This window comes from Prinia subflava, chromosome 2, assembly GCF_021018805.1.
Source record: "Prinia subflava isolate CZ2003 ecotype Zambia chromosome 2, Cam_Psub_1.2, whole genome shotgun sequence".
Taxonomy (NCBI): domain Eukaryota; kingdom Metazoa; phylum Chordata; class Aves; order Passeriformes; family Cisticolidae; genus Prinia; species Prinia subflava.
Window position 1 is genome coordinate 112258585 of NC_086248.1, and position 16004 is coordinate 112274588.

Here is a 16004-nt window from a genome sequence, read left to right on the forward strand (position 1 = left end):
GAGAATGCCCACGAAAATGTCCGTTCACATAATTATGACAAAAACTTCAACCCCGTATTCTCAACTCAGAAAAGCAAACTCACTATTATATATTGAGCAAATGCTAGTTTTCAAGTTAAAAGTACTTAATTTCAAAACTTCATAAAACCTGCTTTACCATTTTACTTCATACACAGAAACAGACGTGTCCTTATGAACACCAATGACAAATCTTACTCAATTTGAGTAAGAAAACTATCAAGTTTTCATCCCTCAACCATCTGACCATTCCCCCCCAAATGGATTCACACAGCAAAAATTATGCAAAAGAAAAGAGTTTTACACCACCAGACATTCAGACATAACAGCTTTACATTCAAATATTTTTGTAATGTACTACACCAATATGTTCCTGCTTTGTAACTGAATGGAAAGTCAAACTTTTAAATCCCTGCTACACAACAACAGAGTGAGTAATAGCACAAAAAACTTTAAACTTTGAGGCTATCAACACTTGAAATTTGCACACATGGAAATCAACGTGAACTACTGCAGTATGAATGCCAAAAACCACTAGGACTTGGTATTTTCCCCCAGATGCCTCCCTTTGAGCCAGAGATCACAATACGCACATGCTGAATGACTTTTCTGAATCCATTAGCAAAGGAGCAGCCAGATAACTGAAGAGATTCATAACCACTTTCCAAACAAATGTTTTTAAGGGAGTGTGTTACACAGGGAAACTAAACACATTTCAGATGAGTCTAAGGCATTCTATTCAGCAGCAACTCTCTTATGGTGTGGAGCATAAGGGATTCCACAGCTGAGCACTTGCAAAGAAAGGCTCATCAAAATGATACAAAACTGAACAGAAATAGAGAGATTACTTGACAGAAGGAGGAAAAAAAAAAGAACTACATTCAGCCTAGAAGCTAAAATGTGACTGCATTTCCTAATTAGAGCAGAAAGGGGCAGAACAAACACCTCGTGAATCTAAACATGTCCAAGAGGAGATGTGCTGTTGTTGTTGAGGGGAGTTGTTTGCATTTTTTTATCTCAGGAACGCTTTCACTTTGCTTATCCCCCCCCAATCCACAAGCTCTCTTGCCTCTTTAAAAAAATGTTCATGCATTTGCTTTCTAAGTAGGGCAGCAAAAGGTGCAGCCTTCATGTCTTCTGCAACGTCTACTCAGAGCAAGACAAAGCAGCAGAACAGAAACATGGATCAGGACCATGAGGCCACTAAAACCTCAAAAGCACATCAGGGATGTTTCTTCCTACTTGCACTGTGGCAGGGAATCCAGAAGAGCAGTGCCACATGGAAAATACTGCATGGAACCCAACCAAAGTCGTAGGATAAACAGCAGAGACCAAAACAGGCAGCAAAAGGCCAGTGTATGCATATGAATATAAAAGGGTAGGGAGTCTAAAACGGGAGAAAGCAGAATTTTGAAACAAGAAGAAACAGGAACCAGGGGATCCAGCTAGGCTGCTCAAGACACCAGGTCATGAAGAGGCAAGAAAAACACCAGACTGGAAGGCTGCAAATTAAAGGAGAAAGTTGAATTAAAACCAGTGCATTTATGCACATGCACACAAATATACAATCTTTACTACTACTGTTCTGGGCATTTACATCCTTGTTCAGGTCTTGGGAGAAAATTAATTTCTGGTACAGTCTACCAAAATCAGTCTGCCCAAATATACATAAAATGCTCCTGAAAACTGAGCAGGACAAAATGAAAAAATGGCAGTAATTGTTTTCAGTTCATGAATTGAGTAAGTGTAATGTTTATAAGGAGCCCCACTATGCATTTAGATGCACATGCTAAGTCATGAGCAAGTTATCTAAATGAAGTAGCCTAAAAAAATATTTGGAGATCGGAGAAAAAAGTGAATGAACTTCAGCTTAGCTTTTCTTTGAAACAGTTAATGCTAAAAAAAGAAAGTGTTCAGAATACTTACCTATCCAGGACTGCATCTTGGATATCTAAAAAGGCAGAAAAATCCAGTAAATGACAATATGAAAGTTACATGATTATTCAACATTTTCCATAGTATTTAAGTAAAGTATTTCAAAAAGTAGTCACCTGCTATTGATGTGTTCAATCTTTATCTTCACAGGAGAATCCAAAATACTTGTAAGACTTTAAAGGATGCTGGGCGGAGGATGTCGGTGCAAATAAAGATCTGAACTACTGATGCCAAAATTCCTGCAGTTTGCACTGCTGTGACCTGAACAAACACAGGGATGGTGCTCTATCCCAAAGCCTTGATCTTCAGAGATGAAGAGGAATGATTTGGTCTCAGGAGCAGGCATGTTTTATCATATTCCACGAGCAGCAGTACAAGAAGGTTGCTTACTTGCCCCCAAACACAATCAGTGCTCTGAGACAGGAGATAAACCCTGAAGCACAAGCACTGAGGAGGCTGAATACTCCTCTTGCTTAAGAAGCAAGGATTGCTTAGGAATAGGCAGGCAGCAAGTCAAGTGGAAGGTAAAAAGCTACATCCACATTCATGTGTTCAGAAAAAAAGCAGGGAGGGAAGCACAGCTCTGAGACATCACTAAGTATCAAATAAACCCTCTAAGAAAAGGGAAAGAAACTGGATACACATTTTCATCTGTACAGTTTTAATGAAAAGAATTACCTAATTTTAACACCAGATGAGGAAGCGTTCTAAAGAACACTGAAAAATATTCTTTGTGATTCAGTGCACTAACAGAAAAGTTACTGCAAAAGATCACTATAAATTATACACATTATTTATTAAAATAACACTGCATTTACACTTTATAGTTTTAAATTATACTAATCTATAAAAACCAAAACCAGTGTAAAACTCCAAAATGTAATTTCATCTCTGATAGAAAAGTTCAATTATACAAATGCATCTGTAGACTAACAAGGTTCTGACAGCATAAGGCTGTCAATTTTAAAATCTCATTATAATATTAGTGTTTCCTGCCAGGTATGTATTTAGCATACCTCACAAAAAGTGAGAGTATCTGCTCATATATACTATATCAGCACATTTAGAAACCAGTGCCACACGGGTTGTTGAAGAAATGCAGCTTTTGCAGAGTCAACACTCCCCAAGAGATTTACTTGGCACCTACACCCAGTGTAAAACACGCCTTCCTCATCTGCATCTACTCTCTCTCAAGCTGCACCAGCAGAAAAAGCAGCTGAAATACCACAGATACTTTGAATATCCTTATCCTTTTAGAATAGTCTTGGAGTTTTCTTAAATGCTGTTAGAAGCCTGCGAGTTAATTCCCAGTTAAACAGCCACAAAATCATGACTTGTTGACAGAAATAATTACAGATGAGGGAAAAGTCCAAAATCTGCTAACAGAAGGTTGACCCAGTTCTGAATACTGCAGAAATACCAGTTTCCTAGAGAGAAGTCAAAACACATCACTAAAGGAGCTGACATGACACATAATGTGTTCCTTTAAGAACAAAAGTGGGTTTTAAATTTTCTACCAAGCATTCTTTTCTTCTTTCAGCAGCTGTGCCTTTTTACTAGGTAAGAATAACCTCTTAATGGACTTAAGTCATCTTATCTTCTGTAAATTATATTAAAAAAATATTTCTTTATTTTTTTCCCCTGGCAATTATTTCAAATACTAATCACTCTTGTTTCTTAGGATCAGTTTTGTACATGCTGCTCCAAGGTACGATAGTTAAGGCAATTATCTTGACAAGTTTCCTCTTAGTGAAAGACATGAAGATCTGTGGATAGAAAATCAAAAAGGAAATTAGCAATTAGCAAAATTACTAACAGATTTCAATTCTTAGCTGCAGTTGTTTATACAAAACAGCTTGTACACAGATATCACACTGCAGAGCAGTTCTTCAGCATATATTAGTAGAACACTGTTTCTAGATCTGGTTATGCCTTACTTTTCTGCATGCTGTGCACCTTTTGTAAATAGTTCAGAGAGCTAAATTACAGCATCAGCCCTCAATTAGTTTTCTGCTTTTATAAAAGCAGAAAATGTGTTTAAATGCCAGCAAGCCACAATTTCACCTTAGGACTAATCTCAAATTTAGTCCTCCAAAGTTGGGGGCGGGGGGGGGGTGTGAGTCACTACAAATGAAAATTAATTCCTGGACAGTTTAAAACATTAGGTTCTTTCAAAGATTCTGATTTGTTTCCACAGCCAGGCAGTTAATTCAACAAGGGACAAGAGTGGTCTCCTGATCTGTTTGGTACATGTACAGGAGCAGTTGTCCAAGATTTCCCACTTTCTGCAGCAGCACACAAAAGCAATGTAAGATGTTCACCCTTGTAAATTGCCTTAAATATGCAAACTGCCTTGTCACAGCACTGGCTGTTCCACCTCGGCACTAGATGTTCCTGCATTTGTGGTTTTGATGCAAAGGCACCTCCTGGGGTGTTGGCAACACACTGAACGCTGTGCTTCCTGCATCTGCTCCTACTCCTTCTACACCGCTAATTACCACAGTTAGCAAAAGCAAGAAACTTCAGCAGGCAGGTGAACCAGTCCAAGCCGTGTCAGCTGGGGACCAGAACCATGCATTATCAAGACAGCCAATGTCAGTTCCTAAAGTTACACAAAAAGCTGTTTTCCATCAGCCCCTACTACGAACCCAAAAGAACGGGAGCATTAAAAAAAAGATGGAAGCAGCTGGCAGCTCACATTTAAGAGCCCACACATAAGATCCTTCTCCCTGTTCCACAAACACACAAAATGCTTCTCTGTCTTTTCCCATTCTTCTCCACACTGCCAGAATTAATGATTGATGACAATTACCTGTTGCAGAGAATTCTTCCTCCTCTTTCGAGCCTGTTTTCCATGTATTGTCACTTTCATGAAGCTTTAACAGTGAAGAACTGCTTGGTGAAAAGAAGTTTGATTTGGTTGTTTGGTTTTTTTAAATGATCATTGTTTAAGAAATTACTAGAGCTTTGGCTGTCAGAGGTTGGTATTCCTCACCAAAAACAGCAGGCAAGAAGGCAAACTAAAAATGATGGTGTGTGTTTTGACGGCTCTAAAAACTTCTGCATGAACAGAATATGACACATAGACACACCTACAGTGGTTTAAAAGAAATTTCACACAAAGCCAAGGAAGCTTTAAGCCACTTTATTATTTGATTTTCTGAATTAAGTCCTGGTCACAAAAACACGCAAGATCTCTCCTATTGTAATTTATACATTTTTTATGGAACTTACAAGAGAATTAAACACTAAAAGAAGTTTACCAGAGCACAGATGAGACATACACGAAGTTTCTTCACACATCACAAAAAATACAGCTTAAAACAAGAAAAGCAAGAAAAATACTTTAATCTACCCTGTTCAAAAAGAGTATGAAAATACTTGGCCTTTTTTGTTAAATTCAGTAAGAAAAAACCTCAAACCCTTGAACAAACTACTCAACACAAAAACGTTGTGTCAGTCCAAGAGGAGTCTATGAATCAAGAAAAATACTGATTATCTTCTGTTTAACAGGAATATCCAATTTATACACTGTAAAAGGAAACTTGTAAAGGAATGGTTGTAGATAAGATCACCACGCAATCTGGCATTTGTGTTTTGAGTTGGAGTAATTAAGTCACCTTCTAGGCTTTTTATTGCAGGCAATAAACAAATCTGCCTGAAATTTGACTATCCAAACATAGTTACCTGAAAACAAGACTTAACTGAAGAAGTGGTAGTAGTGCAGACTAACTGCCAAAATTTAGAAAATAACATTTAAAACAATCTGGTCACTTCTATATTGTTTTATACAATGCAACTACGAAGTACCTGCTTTGCTTAAAAGTATTCCAGGCAGAGAGAGCCCAACTCTCCTGAATACTTCCTTCCCTAATTAGGAGTTCTCCAACACAAGACCTCTACTCAAAGAAAATACATCTACCTCTGAGGTTCTTATATTTGTACTAATGTTGAGTTAGATTTTGCAATGCAAAAATTAAGCAAAGCCAAGAAATTAGAAGACATTGAATAAGAAGGCTTGTGGAAGTTCAAGCAACTTAAGAGCAATGACAGTTTCACTGCTGACCCCAAATTCTCAGCCTGTTTTCTAAGAACATGTCCTAAAGAAGACATTAAATAAATACATAAAAATCCATGTGAAGTGACACCCACCTGACACTCAATAAGTTCAAAATTTAAGTATCTGCCAGCAGTAAGACTACACTCACCAATCTTGCATTATGTTTTCAGGTCAACAACAAACCCAGTGTGCCCTGAAGCTGGGACAGTATGACAATGGTTTCAGATCCAAGACTTCCATGCTGAATCCAGCTCAAATTCATTTGACAACTCATTGAGCCTTCATGAGTACACTGCAGTTTTCACTACCTCAGCTCTGCTTATGTTTGTTCCTGTTGTACACAAAGTCCATGACGTTTCATAGCCATTACCTTGGCTATCCAAAAATCCCATCTATTTTCTGGCACTGGACTGCCAAATCTGGGCATCTTGCTATCCTTTGGTGTGAGCCTTCAGCTGTCCACATGTGCAACAGAAGGAATTAAAAGAGGATACAAACGAGCAACAAATTCTTACAGGTTATACAGAAAAGAATTAAAGTAAAATAAATAAGGAAAGAAAAGATAAGGAAAGAAAGAAGCAGCAATAATGGTACTAGGTAAGTAGCACAGACAACAAGTGTGACAGTAAAGGGCTTGGGCATTCCACTGGTATGTAAGAATTGCACTTCTCTGAGTAAAACTTGCCATTAAAATCAGTAACTCTTACTATGAACAAAATTCTAAGAGCTAGAACCAGCAACATATACTGAACAGAAGGGCACAAGTCATGATAGATCTGTTTTGGTATTCCTTTACCAAATAAAGCTTTCAATGGTCTATATGCAAAAGAAGGAACAGTATTTTTATGGAAGAGTATCCACGACTTGTTTCTTTAATTCTTTAGTCAACCAGCAACAAGGTGCATATTGCAGCAATATATTATAGCTGTTTTCTCCTGGGCCCCTGAAGATATAGCTACAAAAGCAAACTATGAAACTTCTGAAATGACCTTAAATGTTGGTATTTACATTATCTTGGGTGTAATCACACAGTGCATGCAGGACAACCAGAGCAGCCAGTGTCTCTATCAGTCCCAGTCAGCCTGGGTTCATGCAAGGCAGGCCCTGCTTGACCAACCTCATCTCCTTCAATGGCATGGTGTCCCATCTAGCAGGTGAAGGAAAAGTTGTGGGTGTAATTTACCTGCACTTGAGGAAAGCCTTTGACACTTGTGTCCCAGAGCATCCTCTTGGAGGAACTGTTTGCGCATGGCTCAGATGGGCCAGGAGTTCACTGGGTAAAAACATTCCCTGGATGGCCAAGAGTGGTGGTGAGTGGAGCTGCCCTCAGCTGGAAGCCTGTCACCAGCTCCCCAGGGCTCAGTTTTGGGGCAGGGCATATCTAATACCTTTGTCAATGATAGGCACAAGAGGATCGAGGGTACTTTCAGTCATTCTGCAGAGGACACCACGGGAGTTTTGTTCTGCTGGGGAGCAGGAAGGCTCTGCAAGAGGGATGTGGACAGGCTGGATCAATGGGCCTAGGCCAATGGTAGGAGTCCAACCAGGTGAAGTGCCAGGTCCTGCCCCTGGGTCACAACCCCAGACAGCACCACAGGCTGGGGAAAAGCAGCTGGCAAGTGGCCCAGAAGAAAATTACACGGTGGTGTTGACTGACCAGTGTGTGCCCAGGTGGCCAAGAAGGCCAGTGGCATCCTGGCTGGATCGGGAATAGTGTGGCCAGCAGGACCAGGAACAACATTCCTCCCCTGTTCTTGGCACTAGTGACACCTCAAAACCTATATCCAGTTCTGGGCCTCTCACTTCAAAAAGATACCGAGGTACTGGAGCAAGGCCAGAGAAGGTTTGGAACATAAGCCCCATGAGGAGCAGCTGAGGGAGCAGGGGATGTTTAGCTGGGGAAAACGGAGGTTCAGAGGTGACTTTATCTCATTACAACTCCCTGAAAGGAGGCTGTGGCCAGGTGGGGTTCAGGCTCTGCTCCCAGGCAACCAGGAAAAGGACGAGGAGAAACTGCCTCAAGTTGCACCAGGGACCTTCATGTCAGAAAAACTTCTTCCCCAAAAGAGTGGTTAAATATTGGAACAGGCTGCCCAAGGCTGTGGTGGAGCCACCAACCCAGGAAGTGTTCAAAAAAAACAAGTGGACACGCCACTTCTCCAGTTCAGTGTGCATGACAGTAATCACTCAAAAGTTGGACTCGATGATCTTGAAGTTCTTTTCCAACCTTAATAATTCTTTGATTGTTTTGTACCTTCCTCTGAGCTATCAACAGTTGCCTAAGTATACAGAGATAAAAGGGATATATTCACAAACATAAGCACTATTCCAAAGTTGGTTCTACATAAGTTGAAAAACCAAGAAGCACATGCTTCTTGGCCCAGATAATGTAATGGCCCAGATAATGTAATAAACGAAGTGGCAAATGCTTTAGAAGTCTGCTAATCTTTCCTCTTTGAAAAAAAATTACCTAGGAATTACCTGGAAAATACCTACATGTTTCATGTGGGATGAAAATGTAATCTTACAATTATATTTATTTCACACATTGCTGTCCAATCAATTAAGGTTTCCTTCAAACAGGCAGAGGAATTTTCCATTTTCTGGCAGGCACAATTTCCAAGAGGTTACAACTATCTAGCACAACACAGCCACAACTCTCTGGCATCTCTCGTACAATTCCACCCAGCAGTTTAAAACCAGTGACGTAAACCAGCCAACATATTCTTCCATTCCACCTTCATGTTTGGATATCACTTCCATTTAGACACTACAGCATAAACTGTGTTCTCCCCTACATCTGCCAATCATCATCCCTTGAAATTTTATAGTAACTTTTAGTGGATACCTTGAGTTACATTTCTTGTAAAGTTTACCAGAACGACTGGACTTGTGTCAGTGCTCAGTTTTTATGTATGACCTTAAAGGTGAAACCATAAAGGTACAAAAGGCAGGTCTTCCAGCTGATGTTAATATTCTAACTCAATACCTCACCTGAATACTAATCAACAGCAAACATCCAGGAAGGCTGTAACAAAACCACAAAACCAAACACAGCTTCTTTTAACTTACCTTTAAAAGATGACTTCAAGTTTTAAATGTGTTACCCCCAAAGCAGCCTAAACTTTTAATCCCGCCTCTAAAGAAAATACTCCGTGACCTTCAGTACTGAAGGAACTCAAAAAAAGATTAATACCTAATTCTTCCACATATTTAAATTGCAGACATCAGAGATAATGAACCAAGGCAAAGGGGATTGGTGGATTTGGGATTACAGTAGAGATCAAGCCAGGTTAAAGCTGTTACAGCACTCTGGCATTGCTTCTTTCAAGTATGCCGAGTGTTATAATTCCCTTTGCCACATTAAAAAAAAGCAAGTCTTATTAAAAACCAACCAAACTGATTTTGGATACATTTACTCCATTTGCTCCTAACAAAGTGATGATGCCTTAGAAGACTCTCCCCTCTTGCATGTGTGGCAGGTTCTACCATATCCCCTTTCTGGATATAGGAGGCAAGAACGACAGTCCAAGCCTTAGGAAAAGCCCACAGTTTACTCCTTAGTCACCATCTAATCCAGTCCTGTCTCTGCTCAAGCTTCATCAGTCATTTTAAGGGAAGCCACTTGTCCCCTGGCTGGCAGTTGGCCAGCAACTTCTGCTATGCTTTATTTAAATCCTTCACTGTCCACGGGTCTCCTCCAATGTGAGATATTAATGGCTTAAGGCCATCACAGTCAAGTAACTATTCTAGGATATCACAGGGAAGCCCTAAACCAACGAGGCACAAAGCAAACCCGAAATTAGAGATGGCTCCTGCTGCCAAAGCCTCTAGCAGACAGAAAAACTAAAGGAATCAAGAGTGTAATTTATAAGAGGATTCAGCCTTTAATACACCATTTGGCTTTAGTAAGGGAAACACGACAATAAAAAGTGATCTGTTCAAATAGGATAAAACCACTTATTTTAAATTTTAATGGTTTGAATTTCAAGTGTTCAGGACTGAAAAGCAATCTATAAAATTTGTCCACTTGCAGCAGGGATTATATGATATATATTCATACACATCAATCCCATAGCATTCTCTATCTGAACTCAGTTACATTTGCTCAGCTTCCAGCAAAAATATAGACTTGCATGATCTTGAAGGTATGAAAAAGTACTTGGTGTAATCATAGATCTGTACAGGCAGACACAAACACTAATTACTCACCTGCAGTATCTCCCAGAAAAAAAAAAGTCACCCAAGACAGAACGAGACATACAGACCCAGCAGAAACAACAAAGCAGTTTGTTAAATTGCTTAAGAAAGAATGACCAAAGATAAAAGCAGTTTTACTGCAAAGTCATTCTCCTGAATCTGGAGGACAAAAGAAGCCATGAGGTCAGAGGGTAAACCGATAATAACATTTACTAGGTAGGTATGTATTTCCCCAAATCATCTCACACAAGTCCGAGGTAGCCATAATAAAAATCTAAAGGATAACTAGATTACTATAAACTTAACTCAATTGTTCCATCTGTAATATGTGAGACTATTCACATTTTCTGTTCCATTTTATGATCTCCCTAACAGAGCTTGCAGTATGTCAGATAGATAATAAACAGTGCTAGAAATATACTGAGTTTTAAAACTAGGTAAGGCAGAGAACAGATCGTGCCACATTTAGAAAACTAACAAATTAATCTTATTATTTGAAGGAGAAAAGCAAAACCTCACATGTGCAAGAAACCATAGAAAATAATAAAAACTTGCAAAAACTTTGCAATCTGTAAATAAAACTTGAGAGAAATGCAGTAACAGGAACAGAAGTGTTAACTTTATGAGCTAAGGTACATTTCACAATTTCATTTTTGGCAGTCCCCAGCTGCTGCTCTTTAGTGGCAACAACCCAATCTGCTTATCCAATCACTTCAAAGCTCGTATTTCTAAAGCTTGCATCACTCAGAAATTCTCAGAACCCTGTAATTTAAAGTGCATAAATGAATAATGAAGTCTCAAAAAGCCAAGGAAAGGAGTTTCCCAGAAGGATTCTGAAGCAACACAACCTTTAGTAGGGGAACAATAAAATTTTGCCACCACTAAATTGAAGTTCTGATGCAATTAAGAGTTCACAATGGGAAGTCTTTGGGATTTACAGGTTGCTCCTACACAGCTTCTGGAGGAGTCACAAAAAAATTACAAGATAATAATAATTTATTAGTTCCACTTGGGTTAATACACTAGTTTCACCTTCAAAACTTCTTTCTAGGTTCACAACACAAACTGAAATTTATTCAATTCCCTTAGCTAAAGAGGAGAGCATGGCAGCTGTCCTTCTCAGCTTTAAAGACAACTGCAGTAAAGTTTCTCAATCCATCCACCCATGACTGTGCTGTTACATGGACTAAACCCACACCAGTAAAAATGAACACCAAGACCATGCTGTCCAGAACATTTATAATCCAAGTACAGAACAAGGTACAAAATACAAACGACTGCGAGAGAACAGACACATCAATGACAAAGTTACAAAAAAACCTCCACAAACCTGCAACAAACCACAAATATTTACGCATAACAAAAGTAGAGCTGGAGAGCTTCAGAGAGCATTTAAAGAAGGCAGCTTTAGAAGTATATAGTACAAAAGCTTATCTTAAGAGTACAGGAGAAAGAATAAAATGCACCTGAACACTTTATCAAGTGACTGAGGTGTCCTGGGATTTTCAGAGTTAAGAGTCAACATCTTAGATGAAATTACATTAACTTACATTTAACAAGATATTAAAGAGAAATAAAAAACCAAACATATCACACTGATCTTGTTTTTTGGGACACTGATAGATATAAACTGGTTATCAGACACTTATGATCTCTAATTTAATCACTTCATGAATAGGAAATATTTTTTTTCCCTTGGTTGGTGAATATGCACACAGAAAATCCAAGCAACTGCAAACAGTAAATTGTGTCACATTTATGTGAAAGAACAACTTCAGACTTGGAAAAGTGAAGTAACACAGAGAACAAAGGAATAAAACTTCATTCAAAGCATTAGGCCAAAATATGCAAGCATCACCAAGAATCTGGAGGAACTACAGAGTCCCACAATTTTCACCAGAAATTAAGGTTATACTCAAGCTGTTATTTAGCATACCATACACTGTCAAATGATAAAAGACAAAACTACCCAAAACAGTCAAAACACTCCTTTTTTTCATGTAAAATACTTAGTAGGTAATTAAAGCTCTTCCAGCTTCTCTCTTTCTCCACAACAATTTTAAGACAAAACAACTTTTTCCCAGAAAACAGACAATGCTCCAAACTTCCACTCCAACACAAAGCAATAACAACTTCATATCTGGCTGACCTACATGTAAATAGGAACAGAACAATTCACTTTACGAGAAGATATTAACTTGACCTAAAGCCATATTGAGATATAATTTGCTATCTATATTCTCATGAGGGTGCTTTTAATTAGGCCAATTTAACTGTCAGCATTTCAAGTGACTATAAAACAAAAAACCCCACCAAAACAGGGAGCTTCAGCAAACATCTCTATAGACTGATCCCAGTAAAAACTCTGCCAAGTTAACTGGTATTCCAATATCCCTCCAAAATTAACAGTCAAAGAATTATATTCTCTGTAATAATTCCAAGTCAAGCACTCTTGCCACTGGATTGATGAGGCTTTCTTTCCTCTGCATTGTTTTTCAATCACATTTAGTAGATTGTGGAAATCATAGTTAAGGTACAGGACTTGTTACCCTGCTTGCAAATTTACTTTTTGAGTGATCTTCAAAAACCTAAAGGCTATCAGTATCTGTAGAATCAAAAAATTACCTCTTAAAAACATGAATTGTGATACTCCAAATACAAGAAATTAATAAATATAAGGATGGCTCAGTCTTCTGAAGTTTCTGAACTTCTAGATTAGCTTGTACCAAGGAAATGAACTCTACAGGCAGGAAAAAACCCAATAACCATTAAATCAGTTTCCTACTATTACACTTCAGCAGTGCTGTAAGCATTAGAAAGGAGTAAGAACACTTCTCTTTGCAGAGGGTTTTTCCAAAAAGCAGAAAAGCAGCTACAGCAGTCACAGAACCCCCAGCAAAGAAAACAAATCTCCTCCCTAATTTCTGCAAGAAATGGCTGCAGATCCTTGTGCCTGATTAGGCTGAGATAAATATGAAAGATAAGAACTTAGCTAGAAATGAAATGTAGCATGTTATCCTCTGACAGCAAGTGATGAACGTTCAAATGACTATATTTGTTAATATATAATTATGTAACTAGTTATAGATATTCACTAATGTTATATAATCAATGTATTTCTTCCTCCTGTAGCTAACAAAGGTCCCTTGCCACAAACTGCTACCAAACTTGAGCAAGGAAAGAATGGAAGATCATTATCAGTTAGAAAATAAGTTTAGGTGGCATGTTTTTTTTAGGAGAGTTTAGGCAGCAGATTCATTGCAAGTGGTATTTATAGAGAGCAAAGAAAATAGCAAAAATATATTAACAGATTATACTGCACCATATAACAATGTTATGCTGCTTAATGTAAAAGACTCTACTGCAGTTCAGTGTAATTCCCTATTCACAGAAGTAGGTTGGAAACAGTCAAGAATAACATGACCTGCACATCTTCCTCTACCAACTGATTTTCCTGAGTTTCCAGATTTCAGCAGTGTATCCAGTCGTGTTAACTGCAAAGAGTAAGGCTTTAGGAACAGTTGCACAGGTATTATAAATAAATTAATCTGAAAAGGTCTGGAGCAAAAAAAAAAAAAAAAGATGCAGCTCTACTGCATGCAACAGTTTAGTATCAGTTTTAACAAAAGTCCTGGAGCAGAGAAGTGCAAGTATCAATTCAGAAAGTGTCAGAAGTGTCAGTAATTCCCAAAGGTTCTACCACAAGGGGTTAGAACAGAGTTAGGAAAGTCACACAGCTCAGGGTACAGCACTGCACAGAAATAGGCTGCATAAGTAGATGCTGTCACCAGCCTTTCTTCCCATATAAGAAAGGTCTAAACAGTTCAGTGCCACTCAGGAAATCAAAAAGGGAAATCTGAGTTTGAAAGGAGATAAACATCTTACAGCTGCCCAACACGAAGAGAGAAAGAGGAAATGGTACAATTTAAAAAAAAAAACACAAAGTAGGCAAAATGTCATTCAGGATCCACTACAAAAAAAAAAGGCTGAAGAAAATTGTGAAGAGTTGTGAAAATGACCCACACCTCAAAACAGAAAAGACAGTTCAAAAATGGGATTTGATTTCACAAACTGACATGAACAGAAAACAATCAAGGAGGCAAAGATGCAGAACTGGGCAAGATGTGCAAATCAAAGGAAGAAGCAGGCTATGCTGAAGGGGAATTGTTGCATAGAAACAGAATCTGAAATACAGAGATCGTTCACATCCTGGTATTCTCAACCAGTTAACACTCATCTTAGTTTTGTCTTTTTCTTTTTTACTAAAGAAAAATAACTTAATCAGAACTTGCAGCTGACAGCTAATAAACTGAGATATTTTAACAAGTTCTGGTTTAGTTTATGCTATTCAAGGCCTCACAAAGAATAAAAATTAATCATAAGGTTTGAAAACAGGCCCTACTAACACTATGATCCAAAACAGAGGGATCAAATCCATTGTAATTACCAATAAATTTACAAAAGACTGAACAAGTTTTGTTAGCATTACCAGCTTCCATTCTGAAGAAAATAATTTCCAGCACTCAAGAATTTCCCACAAATTAGAAATTGGCTTTCTGAAGATGCATTACCAATTTCCAAGGTCTTCCAATTATCACAGATTTCCCAATAAAATGAAAGCAAAATGAAACACAATAAAACACACACATACACAAACAAACACACACCCCCAAACCCAACAACAAAAATGCTTTCAATTAAGGTCTTCCCTGCTATGGAATATTTGAAACCTTTGACAGTTTTCTTTTTATGATATGTACCATGGAGAAAGTACTGACTGTTTTTAGTCATTACACTGAGGTGATGTCCATTCAGGAGTTGGTTATATTAAGTAATACTCAAATGCTATTTAGAAGAATATTTTTGGTTAAGTTCTTCAGGGCAGGAACTGGCTTATTTCTTACATACAGGAATGGAAATATTGAGTATCAAATAGAGACATTTGTCACTTTTGTTACAAGCTAATAATAGGGTACTCAAAGGATTAAATTAGAAGTCCACACCAATTTCAGTAGCTTATAAACATTCATGTTAAATGTTTGAAGAATTAACCCAAATCTCATTACCAGAACAATTCTAAGATCTCTAAATAAAAGATTCACAGATTTGTTAAAGATTGCTTAATCTTGACAGAAATCAAAGCTTATCAATGGTTGTAATTGACAATACAACCAGAAACAGCTGTCCTGAAAAGCCATTAAGTTTTTTTAGTAGTAAATGCACATAAAGTTGTAAATGTACATAAAAGCAAGCGTAAGAGTACACACAATGCACATTAGAAAAATTCCTGCCATTTATAGGGTCTACAGGTTCCAAACTACGTCCAGGAGATGCACCCCTGCAGAGCCCCAGGGACTTCCAGTAACAATTACCAGTTGCTCACAATCAAGAATCCAGTCCAAGGCACTGTACAAAGACTGACACAATTGTGCAGCCAACCACAACCTGTCCAAGAACCACAGGCCACCACCTTCCTGCTAGTCACCATCTTACATCTTCGTGTGCCATACTTTCAGAAATTTACAGTTTGCAAGCATTCAAGGTAGTATATAATGCAGATACGTTTGCACACCAGTCTGTGAATTGGAAATCAAAGAACACTTGTAATTTTAAATGAAGTGTTTGAACAGCTCTTTGTGAAAAGCTGGCTAACAAGGATTGACTTGACGCAACACTTATGGCACTGCACAGATGCTACACAACACCTTTGAGAAAGTAGGTAAAGCTACTGGTAAAACCCATCCTTTCTCTTAAACCAGTTCTGGAATCTTTAGTTGTTTTGCTCCCTGCC

The 16004-nt window shown here is 38.2% G+C and overlaps 1 protein-coding gene across 2 annotated transcripts in view; it reads right to left on the reverse strand.

Moving 5' to 3' along the window:
• The window catches only part of PPP3R1 (protein phosphatase 3 regulatory subunit B, alpha), a 37690-nt gene that overhangs the window by 14195 nt on the left and 7491 nt on the right, over positions 1 to 16004 (reverse strand). Inside the window, exons 1-2 of one of the 2 annotated variants that reach the window (XM_063391647.1) lie at positions 2070 to 2486; positions 1945 to 1969 (exon numbers count right to left, since the gene is read on the reverse strand). The exons of the other annotated variant lie outside the window; for it this stretch is intronic. The gene's annotated coding sequence lies outside the window, so the exon portion shown is untranslated. Of the gene's footprint in view, positions 1 to 1944; positions 1970 to 2069; positions 2487 to 16004 lie in introns of those variants that run through there. 2 annotated transcript variants of the gene reach the window in all.